We start from the raw sequence: 17,542 nt of genomic DNA on the forward strand, positions 1-17,542 counted from the left end.
TTACAAGATTTTAGAATATTTATCTTCCCAAATGTCTTACCATCAACACATCAATAGGGCACCAGCATAGTAACAGTGAAATGAAACAGAGAACGCTGCAGACAGACTTTATTTAAGAAGATCTTAGGACACTCAAAATTAATAGAAGAGGAAAAATAAGAAAGCTAGAGGAAACTGAATCCTCTGGTACCTACAACTACAGCATTCTAACACACAGTCCAGGTTAAAATAAAACCTCAAACAAAACGCCTAACTACCTCAGTGTCCATTACGTGATACACCATGCCCAGCTTTCAACAAAATTAAGATACATGTTAAAAGCAAGGAATACAGTTTGAAGAGACAAAACAAGCATCAGAACCAGATTCAAACATGACACAGGTTTTGGAATTATCAGATAAGGATTTTGAAATAACTACCATTAATTTACTAAGGACTATAGTGGACAAAGTGACAGAATACAAGAACAGGTGAGTAAACCCTGTAACATAAATGAAGAATATCCTTGATGAACTACTCAGTATGGACATGGCCAAGGAAAGAATCAGTGAGCCTGAAGATGCGTCGATATAAACTCTCCAAAATAAAAAGCAAATAGAAAAATGATTAGGAAAAATAAAATAAAATACCTAAGAACAGTGGAACATTTAAAAAAGTATAATATACACATAATGGGAATACCTGAAGGAACAAGCAAAAGTTTTCAAGTAATAACAGCTGAGAATTATGCAAAATTAATGATAGACATTAAACCTCAATCAACCCGGGAAGCTCAGAGAACACCAAGCAGGATGAATATCAAAATAATCTACATGTAGGAAAATTGTAGTCACATTTTAGGAAAATGAACAGAGAAAACCTTGAAGGGGAAAGAAAGCAAGAACAAGTACACAAAACCTTACCTATTGAAGAACAAGCATAAGAATTACATTACATTTCTCACCAGAAACAATGCATTAGAGTGAAATGTTAAGAGTGTTGAAAAAAAAAAAAAAAACTCACCACACCAGAATTCTGTATTCAGCAAAATTATCCTTCAAAGGTCAAGAAGTGAAGACTTATTCAGACAAACAAAAACTGGGGGAATTTGTTGCCAGTAGATCTGCCTTGCAAAAAACTTTAACAGAAGTTTCAGAGAAATAAAGATCTACCAAGAGAAAAATATAAGCATTAAAGGAGTAAATAAGGGTAAAATGATATATTTTATTTTTCTTATTCTCAATTGAGCTAGTAGGTAATGCCTTATTGTAAGTAAAAACAGCAACAATGTATTGGTGATTATAGCATATGGATAAGTAAAATGAATGACCACAATGTCATAAGGGATAGGAGAGAGAATTGAGAATACTGCATTAGAAGTTATCTACACTAACTGTGAAGTGGTATAGTCTTAGCTGAAAGTGAACTTAGGTTACTTTAAAATGTATTTTGCAAAGTCTAGGGAAAACCACTAAAAATAAAATTTAAAGAGGTATAAATGATATGCTAATAGAGGAGAGAATATGGGGTCATATGAAATGTTCAAATAAAATAAGAGAAAGCAGGAAAGAGGGCTCTTTATTAAACAACAACAACAACAACAAAGAACTGGTTTAATGAATAGAAAACAGTTACAGCATAGTAAATATATGCCCAACTGTGTCAATAATCACTTTTAGTGGGTGGGGTAATTTGGTTGGTTGGTTGGTTGCTTTACTTAATGGAGGTACTGGGCATTGAACCCAGGACCTTGTGCATGCTGAACATACGCTCTACCACTGAGTTATACACCCTTTAAATATGAATAGGTTAAACATAACAATTAGAAGATAGAGAATAATCACTTTAAATATTAATAGGTTAAATATACCAATCAGAAGACAGCTGGAAAAAGTAAAACTATGGAGACAGTGAAAAGATCATTGGTTGCCAGGAGTCTGGGGGAGGAATAACAAATGTGGGGAAAACAGGAAATTTTTAAAGCAGTGAAATTATTCTGTACAATTGTGTAATGGTACATATATAACATTATGCATTTGCCAAAACCTATAAAACAATACAGCACAAAGAGCAAGCCTGAGCATAAACTATGAAGTTTAGTTAATAATAATGTATCCAAGTTGTTTCCTTATTGTAATGAATTTATCATGCTAATTTAGGACTGTCATAGCAGAGGAAATTACCGGAGTGTGTGGAGTAGGTATATGGGAACTCTGTAGGACTGCTTAATTTTTCTATAGTCTAAGACTGTTCTGAAAAGTAAAATCTAGTAATTAACAAAAACACTCCCACAGAGCCCTTGTGAATATTAATGTATGTGTAGCATTTGGAATGGTTCCTTAACACTTAATAAAATTAACTTCTATTATTATTGTTCTTATTGATAGTAGTAGTAGTAATAGATAGCTGTGTTCTCTGACAAATATACGGATATTTCTTTAATGCATTTGTAAAGTTAGAAATTGATAGAAATAGAATAAGAAAATGTCATTGTGAACACTGAAGAAAAATGTTTTTCTGTACAATTAAATAAAATAGGGAAATTGTTTTCATATTCTGATAAATAAACTGACAATTTCTATGAAATTGTGTTGTAGCAAGTGCTTTGGAGTACAACTACGAAGAATTATTTATTCAAAAGTTACACTATTTCATGTATTACATTTTTACACTTGCGCATATACTAAAAAAATCAACACGATAAAACATGCAGGTATGAAGAGACTTTGTAAAAGATATTTTTTATTGAAGTATTTTTCACCACGTGGACTTAAAATCTAGAAGACTTTTTTTCCTTCACTTCTAATAACTCTAAGAAAGCAACTGTGAGTTATTTATAAATCATTTTTTCTTATTTATTTTTATGAATCTAAAATATGTGTAGAATATCTTTATACCCAGCAGTGCTTTGGGAGATATGAAAGATGTATACTTTATTAAATGACAATAGAACTTTCAAAATAATCATATTTAGATACTTTTAAATGTTTCTGAACTTTGTCTTTCCTTTTTCTGCTTTAAAATTTTGCAAAGTATTTATTGTAAAATGAAGAATCCATCATTTAGACAGGTTTGTTTGCAAGACAAATACAACAGTTAATTTGAGCAATTTATTAGCTAATTATTTCAAGGAGAATGCAGCAATCTGGTTAATTATTTGATGATAGGTAGGGCAAATGCTTCATTGGGTCACTGGACCTTTATTTACTGTTCACATGATAAACTATTCTTCTTTGTAACGGAAAATTATTAACCTTAAAAATTATTTACTGCAGTGACAAAGAGTAACGTACTTTTGTAGCATTTTATAAATTTCTATATTGGACATATGAAAATACATCATTTGTCAACACACCCAAGGAGTCCTCCTTGAGTAGCATCTGTGATATATAAAGGCTGTTACAAAGATAGATTTTGTTTTATAAACTAAAATAATTTAGCTGTGTCCATAGGGAGGAAGGGGCATACATGGCATGTAGGTTTGGAAATTGTTGGTTTAATTCATACTTCTACTTTTTTCCTCTGATTTTACACCACTCTCTCTTCCCAACCATTTAGTTAATATAAAATTCATGAAATGATTAGCAATAATTACCAGAAGGCATCCAGAAAGTGTAGAAATAAAAACCAGCACAATCTTATGTAACTCAATGATGTCAAACTTAGTGTATTAAAATTTTTCCTAAACAAGATTTTGGCTTATAGACTTACTCCTCTTATAAGTTGGAAGGATAAAGATTTTTCCGAAGGGTCCAGGGTTATTCCTGTGGTGAGGTGATCTATGTGGGCTCCCATCTGCCCAGCTACATAGAATCCTGGAGATTGTAATGTAGAAAAGAACAGCGACACATTGATGAGTTACAGCCTGAATCACATAGATATGATTTCTCTATAATGAAGATTTTTCTTATTCTTTACATGAAAACTGGATTTATGAACTATCTTGAAGAATCCAAAGCTCTAAAAACATTTACTTAACTGAAACAAAGCAGGTCACTCCTATCTGAAGTCATGGGCTTTCCAAGTTATTCCAGTCCAGTCAGATCTCTTCATGTTTATGGTCTTCCTGGCTTGAGATCCCTTGTTTAAATCAGTCCCCCTCGTTTTCTTTCTTTCTTTCTAGCTTAACTGATACATAATTGACATATAACATTGTGTAATTTTAAGCTGTACAATGTGATGATTTGGTACACATATCTATTGCAAAATGATGACCACAATAAGGATAAGTAACACATCTATCACGTCACTTAGTTACCTTTTGTGTGTATGTGTGTGGTGAGAACTTTTGAGATCTATGTTCTTAACAACTTTCAGGTATAATATACAGTGTTATTAATTATAGTCATCACAATGTACCTTAGATTCCCCAGACTTATTCATTCTATAACTGGAAGTTTGTAACTTTTAAACACCTTCACCCATTTTCTCCCACCCAGGAACCTCACCCCAGGTAATCACTGTTCTACTGTTTCTGTGAATTCAGTGTTTTTAGATTCCACATATAAGTGAGATCATATTTGTCTTCTACTCTCTAACTCATTTCATTAGCATAATGTCCTCATGTTGCCACAAATGGCAGAATTTCCTTCTTTCTCATGGCTGAATAATGTTACGTATATCTTTTTATTTATCGACACTTAGGCTGTTTCCATGTGCTGATGTCTTAACTCTTGTGAATAATGCTGCAATGAACACGAGAGTGAAGTTATCTTTCTGAGATACTCATTTCAGCTCCTTTCGATGTAATACCCAGAAGTGGGGTTGCTGGGACATATCATGGTTCTACTTTTGGTTTTGAGGAACCTCTATATTATTTTCCACAGTGGCTCCACCAGTTTACACTCCTGCTATCAGTTTACAAATGTTCCCCTTTTCTCCACACCCTCACTAGCACTTTTTATCTTTAACCTTTTTGATAATGGTCATCCAACAGGTGTGAAGTGATATATCACTGTGGTTTTAATTGCCTTTCCCTGATGGTTAGTCATGTTGAGCATCTTTTCATGTACCTGTTGGGCATTTGTATATCTTTTTTGGAAAAATGTCTGTTCAGTTTCTTTGCTTATTTTTAATGATATATATATATATATATATATATATGTATTTTTTTATTGAGATGTGAGTTTCACATATATTTTGGATACTAATCCTTGTTGGATATATAGTTTGCAAATATTTTCTCCTGTTTTGCAGGTTGCCTTCTCGTTTGTTGATTATTTCTTTTGTTGTGCATATGCTTTTTACTTTGTTGTTGTCTCACCTATTTACTTTTGCTTTTCTTATTTGTGCTTTTGGTGTAATATCAAAAAAAAAAATCACTTCAAATCCAATGTCAAACTGCTCTTCTCCTAAGAGTTTTATGATTTCAAGCCTCATTCATACTTGTCTTTAATCTACTTGGAGTTAATTTTTAAGTGATGTAAGACATAAGTCCAGCTTTATAGCTTTTGCATATGAATATGCAGTTTACCCAATAGCATTTACTGAAAACACTATCATCTCCCCACTGAGTGTTCTTGGCTCCCTTGTGAAATATTAGTTTACCATATAAACGTGGGCTTACCTTTGGGCTCTCACTTCTGTTTCCTTGGTCTTTGTCTGTTTTTATGTCATTTCCGACAAAACAATGCTGTTTCGGTTACTAAGGCTTTGTTACTTAGTTTGAAAACAGGAAATGTGATATATCCCTACCTTTTTTTTTTCTCGAGACTGCTTTGGCTGTTCTTTTGTGGTTTTCTATGAATATTAGGATTTTTTAAATATATTTCTGTGAAAAATGCCATTGGAATTACGATAGGGATTCCTTTGACTCTAGAGATCACTTTGAGTGATAAAGACATTTTAACAATATCAATTCTTCCAATCTATGAACATGGGTACCTTTCCATTTTTGTCTTTGTCAGTTTCTTTCCTCGGTATCTTGTGTTTGGTGTAGAGGTCTTTGCCTTCTTTGGTAAAGGTATTTCTATTTTATTTGTTTTGGTACTACTGCAAATGGGATTGTTCTCTTTATTCCTGTTTCAGATAATTTGTTGTTAGTGTATGGAAACACAACTGATTTTTTTTTAATGTAGATTTTATATCCTACAAATTTACTGAATTTGTTGTTCTGACAATTTTTTAGTGGAGTCTTTAAGTTTCCATATATAAGATCATATCATCTATGAACAGAGACAATTTTACTTCTCCTTTCTGATCTGAATATCTTTTCTTTCTTTCTGTTTTTAATCTGACTGCTTGAGCTAAGATATCCAGTCTTATGCTGAATAGGAGTGGTGAGAATGAGAACTCTTGTTTGTGATCCTAGAGGAAAAGCTTTCAACCTTTTACCGTTGGGTATGAGGTATGATGTTAGCTATGTGTTGGTCATATGTGGCCAGTATTATGCTGAATTATTTTTCTCCTATACTTAGCTTGTTGAGAGTTTTTAATCATGAAAGATGTTGAATTTTGTCACTTGCTTTTTCTGCCTCTATTCAGATGATCACATATATGCTTTTTGTCTTTTATTCTTCTTGTGTGGTGTGTCTCATTGATCGATTTGCATATATTGAACTACACTTGCATACTGCAGACTGGGCTTCATGATCAGGTAGGGCACTGTTCATGATACTGGTTTTGTGGGTCCAGAGGCTATGCTCAATAGCTGGGCAAGAATGCTGGCTTGATTTCCTACTCATGTGGGCTGTGGGATGTGCTTCATGGCTGTCTGGCATCTGCAACTACACTTCCTGGAGACACAGGCCTGGAGGCTATGCTCAGCAGTTGGATAGGACTGTGAATTTTCTTGCCTGCTTGGTGGGGCCACAGAATGGGCTCCATGGCTGGTAGGGCTCAAATTTGGGAGATTCAAATCTAGCAGAACTGTCAGTAGAGCTCCCTGACCAGATGACTAGGTGTGGTATTAGTCAGGGTTCTCCAGAGAAACAGAACCAATTGTGTGTGTGTGTGTGTGTGTGTGTGTGTGTGTGTGTGTGTGTGTGTGTGTGTGTGTGTATGTTATGAAGAGAGAAAGAAATGTTGAAGAATTGAGTTACATAATTGTGAGGGCTGGGAAGTCTAAATTTTGCAGAGTGCGCAGTAGGGTGGAGACCTAGGGAAGAGGTGGTGTTGCTGTGCCAGTCTGAAGGCAACCTAGAGACAGAATTCCCTCTTCTTCCAGAGACCTCACTCTTTTTTCTCTTAAGGATACCAACTGACTACATATCCCACCCACATTATGGACAGTAATCTGTTTTACTCAAAGTCTAGTGATTTCAGTGTTAGTCGCATCTGAACAATACTTTGGCAGGAATACCTGGACTGGTATTTGATCAACATCTGGGCACCAGAACCTAACTCAGATGATATAAATTTAACCATCACAGGGGTAATGATATTAGCCTAGCAGTACTTAAGAGAATTAGCTGAGAGAATGGCTTTTTTAAGTAATTAGGGTAGTGTTTGGAACATAGTAGCTACTCAATAAATGGTAGTTACTCTTATTGTTACTGTTGCTACTATAAGGTATTTCCATGAAATCCATGAGTTTATGGTCCTCTTCCTGTATAAGAAATCTGAAGTCGAAGTCTTTGTGGTGGTGTTTCAAACAAGTGATAAATTTGCTTTGATAAAAGTGCTATGTCTTATACAGCTTTACAAAATCTTTTGACAAACATATCAAGAAAATTTCCTTTATATGCACTGAAACATAATAAATTTCAGAAATCTGAAAAAATTATAAGTGATACTGTAAAGTGATGAATGCCCAATAAAATTTTAAAGGGAGAAATACATATTTTTGTTCTGTAACTAATACAAATATCATATAAAATTGTCAAGTTTTGATTATAAAAAAACTATACAAGTGTAAAGTGTTTTTGAAGGTGGATGGAGGATATTATGAAATTTCATCATCCCCGAGGCCACATCATTAAAGTTTCAAGGCACCACGGGGATAATGTGGTAAGCAGAAAGTTCCTAGTGCTCCTTCGTTTGGGGAAAAAAAACCTTTGATGAAAAAGGTAGAGGAAAAACACAAGTAAAGAATACAGTCATTTAATTGTGAAGAGTAGAACAGAATTTATTTAACTGTGTAGGGCCATGACAGGGCAGGTCAGAGCAGGTAGTGGCGCCTGTGGTAGTTACCATCCAGTTTTTTGGACTGTAATGTCCCAGACCACTTTTTAAAATATCAAGTAATTTCATAGTTACCTTTTGATTATAATTATTCATTTTAAAAGAAAATGTTAATCTATTATAAAAATTAAATGTATAAGCATAATGTAGAACCTATTTTTCTTACAGATCTTACTTGGTAGGCAGACGGATTCACAGATGACCTGCCCTAATTCCATAAGCCACCAAGAGTTTGTGGCTCAAGTGTTGGCAGTCAGTGGTGTGGAGTAAAGACCAGGTAACTTGGCAGGAAGAAAACTGAGAGGTTATAAGCCAGGGTCATGCACCATACTGAGGAAGTGTATTAGATTGAGATCGCAGAGTTTCGTTTTTACCATTTAGATGTTTTTTTTTCCCCCAGTAATTTTCTGGGATACTATCCCAGTTCAGCAGAGTAGAACTTTTTTTTTTTGAAAGTGGAACCAATCTATTGCTTTGGTGTAAAAGTGAATCATAATCTAAAAGGAGGAATTATTCTATCATTTAGAATATTAGTTATTAAATAAAGTAAAACTTCTCTCTCTTTCTCTCTTGTTCTCTGATTCTCTCTGAGATTCTTAGGTTAAATGAATGTTTTATCAGCTTTTTGTAGTGTGTATGTGTGTATGGAAGGGGATAAATATTTAATTTGCAAATTCATTTAACCTATGTAGATATTGCACCATTGAACAGGCCCTTCAACATAAAAATACATCTACACAGAATATTTTCATTACTTTTTCACTAATTCTCAGAGTGACTCTTGATTATAGTGAACTTTATAAATCACAAAACCTTTTCAGAGATTTTTATGTATTGAGATGTAAGCTTCTTTAGGCTTCAACAATATCCACCCCAATATAAACTAAAGTACTGTTGAAAAAATAGGCGTATATTTCAGAGGAATGTTTTTCTGAAACCCTAGACAAGCAATTGGACATATACGTGCTTGGCCACAATTTAATAGTGAACAGATTTATGATAAGTATGAAAGCAAATTCTAGAGAGAGCCAGGAAGAGATAGACCTCAGAAAGACTGGCATCCTCTTTCTGGAGAGTGAAGCCTTGGAAGCCATGAGATTAAGGATGAGAAGGAATGACTCCACATGAGGTGCTGAGCTTTTAGATTCAGACTTAAGCTTGCCCTCCCCCTCCCCTCTGCCTCCCTTCAACTGGGTGATTGAACACTTTAAAAATGACACCTGTAATTTAAAGAACATTTAAAAAATATATCTTCCTTTTTCTATCCTGAGTTAAGTAAAAGCTGTGGGATTTAGAGACCTAACCATCACTTTATCATTTTTTCTTTTTTCAATTGAAGTATAGTCAGTTACAATGTGTCAGTTTCTGGTGTACAGCACAATGTCCCAGTCATGTATATATATATACACACACACACACACACATAGATTTGTTTTCATATTCGTTTTCATTAAAGGTTATGACAAGATATTGAATATAGCCCCCTGTGCTATACAGAAGAAACTTGTTGTTTATCTATTTTATATATAGTAGTTAGTATCTGCACTTCTCGAACTCCCAATTTATCCTGTCCCGCCCCTTTTTCCCAGTAACCGTGAGTTTGTTTACTGTGTCTGAGAGTCTATTTCTGTTTTATAGATAAGTTCATTAGTGTCTTCTTTTTTTAATGCAAATTCATATAAATTATGTGATTTTGCTTAAGGTAGAAAAAAAGGAAAAGGAGGACAAAACAAATATAAAACCTAAGGTTGTTGCTTTCTTCATTTTTTTCAACATGTTGCTGGGAAAAAAATTACTAATCAGAATAACTCATTCCTTGGATTTCATGGTGCTCTTTAGTGTTGGCTATTGAAAATTTTTTTACACTGTTGTTGAACTGATTTCATTTTTCCCATCAATATATCCACATTCCATACATACAGTAAAAGTTAACAGGGTAAAAGTCAAAGATATAAAATTGAATGAAGTTTATTTCACACATCATGTGATACTGGGCAAGTGTCAAAATCTCTTTAGCCTCAGTTTTCTCATCTATAAAATGGGGGTAAAGTCTCAGTCTCACATGGAGAGAATCAAATTAGAAAACACTATTGGCTATAAAGCAGCGTAAAGGCGTAAACTATCCATGTCATTGTAATTGCAGTAAAAACTACAAAATACTGTGGAACACAAAGATATATAAAGCATGGTCTCTGCCCATCCTGAAGTTTACAGTCCCTTAAGGAAGGTACCTAAATAACCACAATGCCACGCTGTATTTGTTGCACAGCAGACAACCAGTAGAGGTGATTACAGAAGTAAAGGACTTCAGAGGAAGAGCTCACTTCTGTTTGGGAAACTTACGACAGCTTTATTGGAGATGGTGATATGAAACCACACCACGGCTATTGACAAATACTGAGTGCTCACGACGTGTTTACAGTACTTATCCCAGTACTTATTAAGGACTTTACACTGACTGCCTCATTTAATTATTAAAAATATAATAAGGCTAGCACTGTTTTTATCTCCATATCACAAACGGAAAGCTGGGATTTAGGGATTCGAAGTGACTTGCCAAGGTCACATAGTTACTAGGTAGTGGAGCTGGGATTTGAAGCCAGGTGCCTCTGATTCCAAATGCCATGATTCCAGTTTGCATGGCAGGGTAGAAGTACACGGGAACTCGTGCTTTGAAAGGGCTCAGAAATACAGCAATCCCCATCCAGTTTTTCTCTCTTCCATGTGTACAATCCATCGCTTTTTACCACGTGTCTTTACAGTTTCTCCCACATAAGAGACAGGATATACATCCCTGGCTCTTGACTCCTAATTTTGGCCATGCGGCTTCCTTGGGTCGACAGCATGAGGCCAATGTTGTGCTGCTGCTAAGTCTAGGCTTCAAAAAGCTTCATGTGTTTCTGTTGGCTCTCTTGTACTCCTACCGCTGCCATGAGGAGGACGGCGTGGCTGTCCCACTGGTCCTGAGAGATGAGAGAGATGTAGAGCAGAACTGCCCCACAACCAAGCCAAGCTTGGAACAGAATCCTCAGCCAACCCATAGATGCATGAGTGAGCCTGGCTAAGACCTGTCAGCCAGCATATCTGTGAGCTATGAAAATAAATAGTTTTTGTATTAAGTCACTGAATTTGGGGATAGTGTATTAGGCAGCAATAGCTAACCGATACATATATATGTGTACTTATGTAATTGTATATATGTAATCATATATACTTTATATAATATATAATCATTTATTATATGTGTAATTATATATTATATACTTTATATATTATCTTTTAATATTACATAATATGTAATATATATGTAATTATTTTATATTATAAAAAGTAACATGCATTTTTAATTGGGAAGAGCAAAAACATGTATAAAGAAAAGAAAAACTAAACCACCAAATCCCACAGTGAAGTAAACACTGTGACATAAAACTAATGTTTATTACTTGACATGAAATACCATTTTCTATGTATCAGAAATTCTTCAGAGAACTTTACATGCATTAAATCATTTAATACTCATACAGCCCTGAACAAATTATTAGCTAGATTTTAAATGTGGGACAATAGGGTCATAAAAATCTGTAGTAACACAGATAGTTCGGTCAGAACTTGGAATCAAATCCAGAAAGAGTGGCTCTTGCTGCAGTGCCTCTCAGCACTCCCCTGTGTGGCCTCTCTGACCAGCATGGACACTGGATTTCTCTGTAGTCTGCATAATTGCTCCTTGGCCTCCATTTGTCGCTGCTCCACGTAGAATGTAGGTATGTGCAGGTGGAGGAACTGCATTGCAGAGAGAGACAGCAAAAGGACTGAAGCAGAGCGAGGGACTGAGAGAATCACTCTGGTTGTGCAAAGAAGAATGGATTTACCGCTTTGGCAGGAAGCAAGCCGATAAACTTATTCAGTTACTTCTGGGAAACGATTATCTCACCATTAAAAACAAATATATTTTTGTGGTCTATCATTTTGCAGCTCAGTATCCCAGCTTCTTTAAGCCTAGGGATTTGAAAATGAAACTTTTCAATTACAAAAAAGAAAAAAGAAAACATGGAACTGGAGACACCTGTAGACTCAAGTGTTCATGCGTTTCCCCACACAGCCTGCTTTAAGATTTGTTCGTGTTGGCTGAACACGGTTCAGGAACAGCCTATTGTGCAGGTGGCAAAATTACAAATTAGGACAACATTGCATTCCTTGACACTCCTGCGACAATGAAATATTTGGATATCCTGTCCTATATTCCATTGCTACAAGCAGGAAGAAGACGAGCAGCAAGAATCCAGTTTTGGGGGTGATTATCACTTGTTCTGGAGGAAAATAATGTCTCCCGTGGCTGTGTTCTCCTTGGCTTCCCTGGGCTGTGGACTGCAATTTTATACTTTTGTCAAAAAAGGAGCTTACTCCTTATATCTAAAAACCAAGCCTTGCTCTTTTGAGCTACACAAAGATGATCATAGGCATCCTAATATAAAATAGCTTTTCATTATCCCTCCTGGGTCTCATGCGGGCTAGTGCCATGCCTTCAAATATAAAAATTAAAATAAAAAAGTTGTCTCCTGCAAAAGTGCCAGGGGGAGAAGAGGCAGCTGTCTGCATCCAGACTCGGCTTTAACTGCTACTTTTCACATAATTGCTTTTGGCACCTGTCTCCAAAGCTAAGGTAGGATCTGTGTGAGGACACTTAGGTTGGTCTTGCACGTAGCATCACAGCCTCTAAACTTAATCAGTTGTCCCCCATGAAAGACCCACAGGCAGTCAAGTAGAATCAGTCATTATGGCTCTTCTAGAACTTTTCATCTGTGAACCTCAAAGTTCCATTTTCTAACATGATCCACCTGTCATACACTACTGCTCAGAAACAGGCTCTCTGTAATATTCAACAATGTAAATTCAGTGGACAGCTATGAAATACCTACTCTGAGGCAGGAAGTTTTCCAGATTTTTGTAAGAAGTCAGGGCGAGTTGAGAAGTCACATGCACCAGTCAAATTACATATACACTGGCCAAAATACCTAAAATTACTCTTGTGATGGAATCATGGGCTACAGGAGCCCATGATATTAGAGTCTTGCAACTCAAAGTGTGATCCATGGACCTGCAGTATTAGCATCATTAGGAGATGGTTCAAAGTGCTACTAACCACGTCAAGGTCTTCACATGATTACTCAGATCCCCAGGTGATTTGTGTGTATATTAAGCTTTCAGAAGTACTTCTTTGAAGCAATAGTTCCCCAACTTTGCTTATATCAGAATCACCTGGAAGCTTTAAAAAATCCTGTCTAGGCTGTGCTTAACTGTTATTAAATCAGACTGTCGCTGAGTGGTCCCAGTTTGAGTAGCTGTTTTTATCCTCCTACCTCCATTCAGTTGATCCCACTATTGGCACTGCTGACTCTGAGAGCCAGTCATCTTGCAAGGAATCACCTAGTTAGCAACTATAGCTATTTTCTAGGAACACATGTTATTCGGTTGATGACACTGTCACCTACCCAAGCAACCAGTCTTCCTGTTTCATTGCTAATACTCAGAAAGCTCTCTAATGTCTTGTTTTCCAGGAATTAGAGGCCTACAGGCTAGATCTTCATTCACACTCTAGGCCACTGCTGGTAATTTCATTCCTTTGCCAGTGACTGGCTTAAAAATGGATATATGGTGATCTTCTGATCAAACTGAAGGGAGAGATATGGGTTCAGGACTCCTAGAAAAGCTTCCTTCACTTTTAAAGAGGAGCATCAGGAAAGGACATACTCTTTGTGTTCTTTCCAGCCTTTAAATTTTGTGTGTGTGGTACCTGAAGCTACCGCAGATAGCTCATGAGCATAAGGACTGAGGCCATGCTCTATGGGAGAGAGATTTAGGTCAGAAAGTGGAAAAGAAGCTGCTACGGTTGACCTGCTGAATAAAGTAACCCTAATAACTGCCTCTGATCCCGTATCTAAAATACTAAATGTTCTTATTTGTTGAGACATTTCCAGCTGAGTCTTCTCTTACTTTTGGCTGAAAAAATCCTAATAGATAATCTTTATCTCATAGATAGGGAATAATAACACATGGTAGGAAAAGTCCTGGGGTAACAACTTGAATCATAGACTTTCAATACAGAAAGGGACCCCCAAACATCATCCACTTCAACTGCTGAAGCAGTCTCTGGACAGCACTGAAATATATATTGCCTCCAGCGGAAGAGTAACAGAAAATTTAGAAAACTTGCTGATTTGGCATTTTTGCAAGTTGTCTTCTTATTGTCTGTCTCTGACTTGACAGATGAAGACCATGCAGAGAAATAGATTGTTTCTGCCTGAAGTGGCGCAAAGTGCACTGCCCGGAGACATGTATTCTTATGCACAAGACATGCATGTGCCTGAGAAGAGCATTGCTTGACTGAACATGGAAGAACAATGAGTGGTCCGTAAAAAGTCATCCTTGAGTTTTCCTTTGCTGATTGTCCTTTATGTGGAATACAAATATAGAACTACACTTCAGAGAGTCTAATAAATTTAAATTTAGCAATATTGATATGCTTTCCAGTTGCATGCAATTAAATTAGAAAAAAAAATTCTTTCAATCTGTTTCCAAAAACTCCTCTGTCTGTCTCCTTGACTTGTGATCATGTCTCATGAGGGCAGATATTTTGGTCTGTTTCATTCATTGCTGTATCCCCAGTGCCTAGAACATTACCTGACATGGTAATATTTTTGTTAAAAAAATGAATAAATGAATAACTTTCCTAGTCACTACTAGATCTCAGCCTCCAGATTAGTTGGTATCTGAAAGAGAGCACATGCTTAGTAGTTGTTATGTAACTTAAGGAATAAGTGAACATAGATCATATTTTAAAGTAGTATTAGGAGGGTAATGGTACACTGGCTCAGAAACAATAAGTTTACTCACAGAGAGATCCTGAAATAGTTTCCATGACCATGGAATAATCCAAAGTTGAGGTTATCATGTTTTATACTGATGAATCACATTTCACTCTGATGAAAATTACTGTTTTTCACTTTAAGCATAATATTCATGCTCACACTGTGCTGTATTATTTTCTTTACACTTAGACTTGTATGATATTCATAAGTTCAAAAAATGTTTACTTAGTGTCTACTTCAAAGAGGCACTGGGCTCAGTGTTAGAATGTAAATAAAGAATAAAAAGACCCAGTTCCTGAGTTTGCAGCTCAGGGTTAGGCATGTGTTTCATGAAGCCTTAGTAATGGTGGCACTCCTTCATGATCAGCTATGTAACTGGCGAAAAATACTCAGTATATGTCTTGAAGGAAATTCATCATGGATACCTGAAATTCTAAGAATAAAGTCACCATTTCTTACTCAAATTTGAAAGCCATCCTGGAAGAACCAACTTCACTGAATGAACTCATGTTCATTCTTTCAAATTTCAGTGCCAATTTCTCTTCCCTGGAGAAGCTCATCTGCACTGCTGACAATGTCAAATACCCGTATTTACACTAGGAAAGCCATCTGAACGTCTTTGTCATGTTACTGTTTACAGTTTGTAGTATGCTCGCTGGGCTGTTACCACAGGTGTTTCTGTATGCAAATGAGCCCACCCGTGATTGGTAGATAAGGGATTCATGTCACACAAAGTACAGTAACAGCTGAATGTAGCAAGCTTAGAGGAAGAATATTTCAGTGGATAATCCCATGCTCTGCTCCACCGTTTGGCTCTGATTGGCCAGATGTTCTGTCTGGGAAGTCTTTATTACATGGTTCTTCCTATCTGTGGACAAGTTGCCCTATTTTCATAACTCAGTTTTAAGAGAATCAAGAGGTATTGGGGTTCTCTAAGAAATAAAACCAATTGAATATGAATGAGAGAGAGAGATTTTGATCTTAAGGAATTGGCTCACACAATTGTGGGAGCTGGGCTTCTGGCCCAGAAGAGTCTCCTAACCCCAGTTAGTTCCTTTCAAATGTTGGAGTGTCATTTTATTGAAGGCTCACAGGATGGGGACCATATAAAATTTAAACTAAGAACATTCCAGTTTTTCCTCAAGAAACTTGAAACCTAAGTTTAGGATAATAACTGATGAAGCAAATATTCAAAAAATATTTTAAATCATAAAACTTTTTTTTTCCACTTTAAATTTCATCAGTCATTTCTAATTAATTTTGAGTGTTTTTATGGAGTTTCCTCCTCTGTCTTGTCCTTGACTTTTCATGACTTATTCACTTGTCTATTTTCTTTATTTTTCTGAGTTGTTCTCTTTGTAACAGTTAATACTAATCCACGTTTCTTACTCTGTCATCAGTTTTACTTTGAAGATCCTTCTAGAGTTTATGATATAGAGCAGGCATCAACAAACTTTGGCTTAAAGGGCCAGATAATAAATATTTCAGACTTTGTAGGCAAAGATGCAAAATTGAGGCTATTTTGTAGTTTTCTATGTAACTTCAAAAAAAAGAAAAAAAGGAAAAACCATTCATAGTATCGTGGCCAATAGACTCTAGGCTGCATTTGGCTCCTGGACCTGTAATTTGCTAGCTAGACATATGGGAAGTGTGGTGAACTTAAACAAGGTAATGAATGAGTGTTATATGTACAGCTGCCTGTGATAGTGTGTCATGTTCCCTCATAAAATGGGGCTGTTTTTATAAAAATGATTGCCTTATGGGATTAACCTGGAGATAAAACTGGTTTCATGATTAAAAAAAAATCTTATAAACTCTGAAGGGCATATGTACTAGTGAAAGGTGTGTAACAGCAAAAACAAAATCTTAATCATAATTTAAGCCTACCGGACTTTAGAATAAAGGAAGAGGCCTACTGCTTGGGGCAGATGGTAGAATTATAACAGAAAACAAAGAGAAAGCAGTTTTGTTAAACTTGTTTTATGTTCTATCTTCTCTGTTCAGAAGATTGTCATATGAGACAAGAGAGAATGGACTTTGATGAGCAAGAATTGGTATTGAAGATAGAGAAGAAAATTGTGGGAGTCCTTCCCACTGACTCAGAAAACTCATTTGCCTAAATCTTTCATTATCTTCTGGGATAAGATTGAAGAAATGTAGGATAAGTGAATATATATGTAGGTGTTTCTAAAACTTCCCAAATGACCAAATCTGAAAAATAAATCCACACCATCAAGGATGGAGGTCTGTAGTGATAGGCCACAGGCCTCTGCCTTCCACCTAGTCCTTATCAAAATATTTATTTGAAACTTAAAGAACTCAGTGTGAAGTTTTCCTGTTTTACAGATACCCTGAAAGTTGGAGTGGCTAAATGACCTATGAGATTCTTCCAGTTCTAAAATCCAATAGTTTAAATATTGTTAAAAAAAAAAAAAAAAACGCCAAAAAACAAAACTCCTTGTATCTGAGTTAAAATCTAAAATATCTGAACTCAACATCTGAAATAGTTGCTTAAATATTGGTAAATAGCTGTGACCTGCTGTGCGATTTATTATCTATGATAAATTAACATTGAT

The sequence above is a fragment of the Vicugna pacos genome, chromosome 17, assembly GCF_048564905.1.
Source record: "Vicugna pacos chromosome 17, VicPac4, whole genome shotgun sequence".
Classification (NCBI taxonomy): Eukaryota; Metazoa; Chordata; class Mammalia; order Artiodactyla; family Camelidae; genus Vicugna; species Vicugna pacos.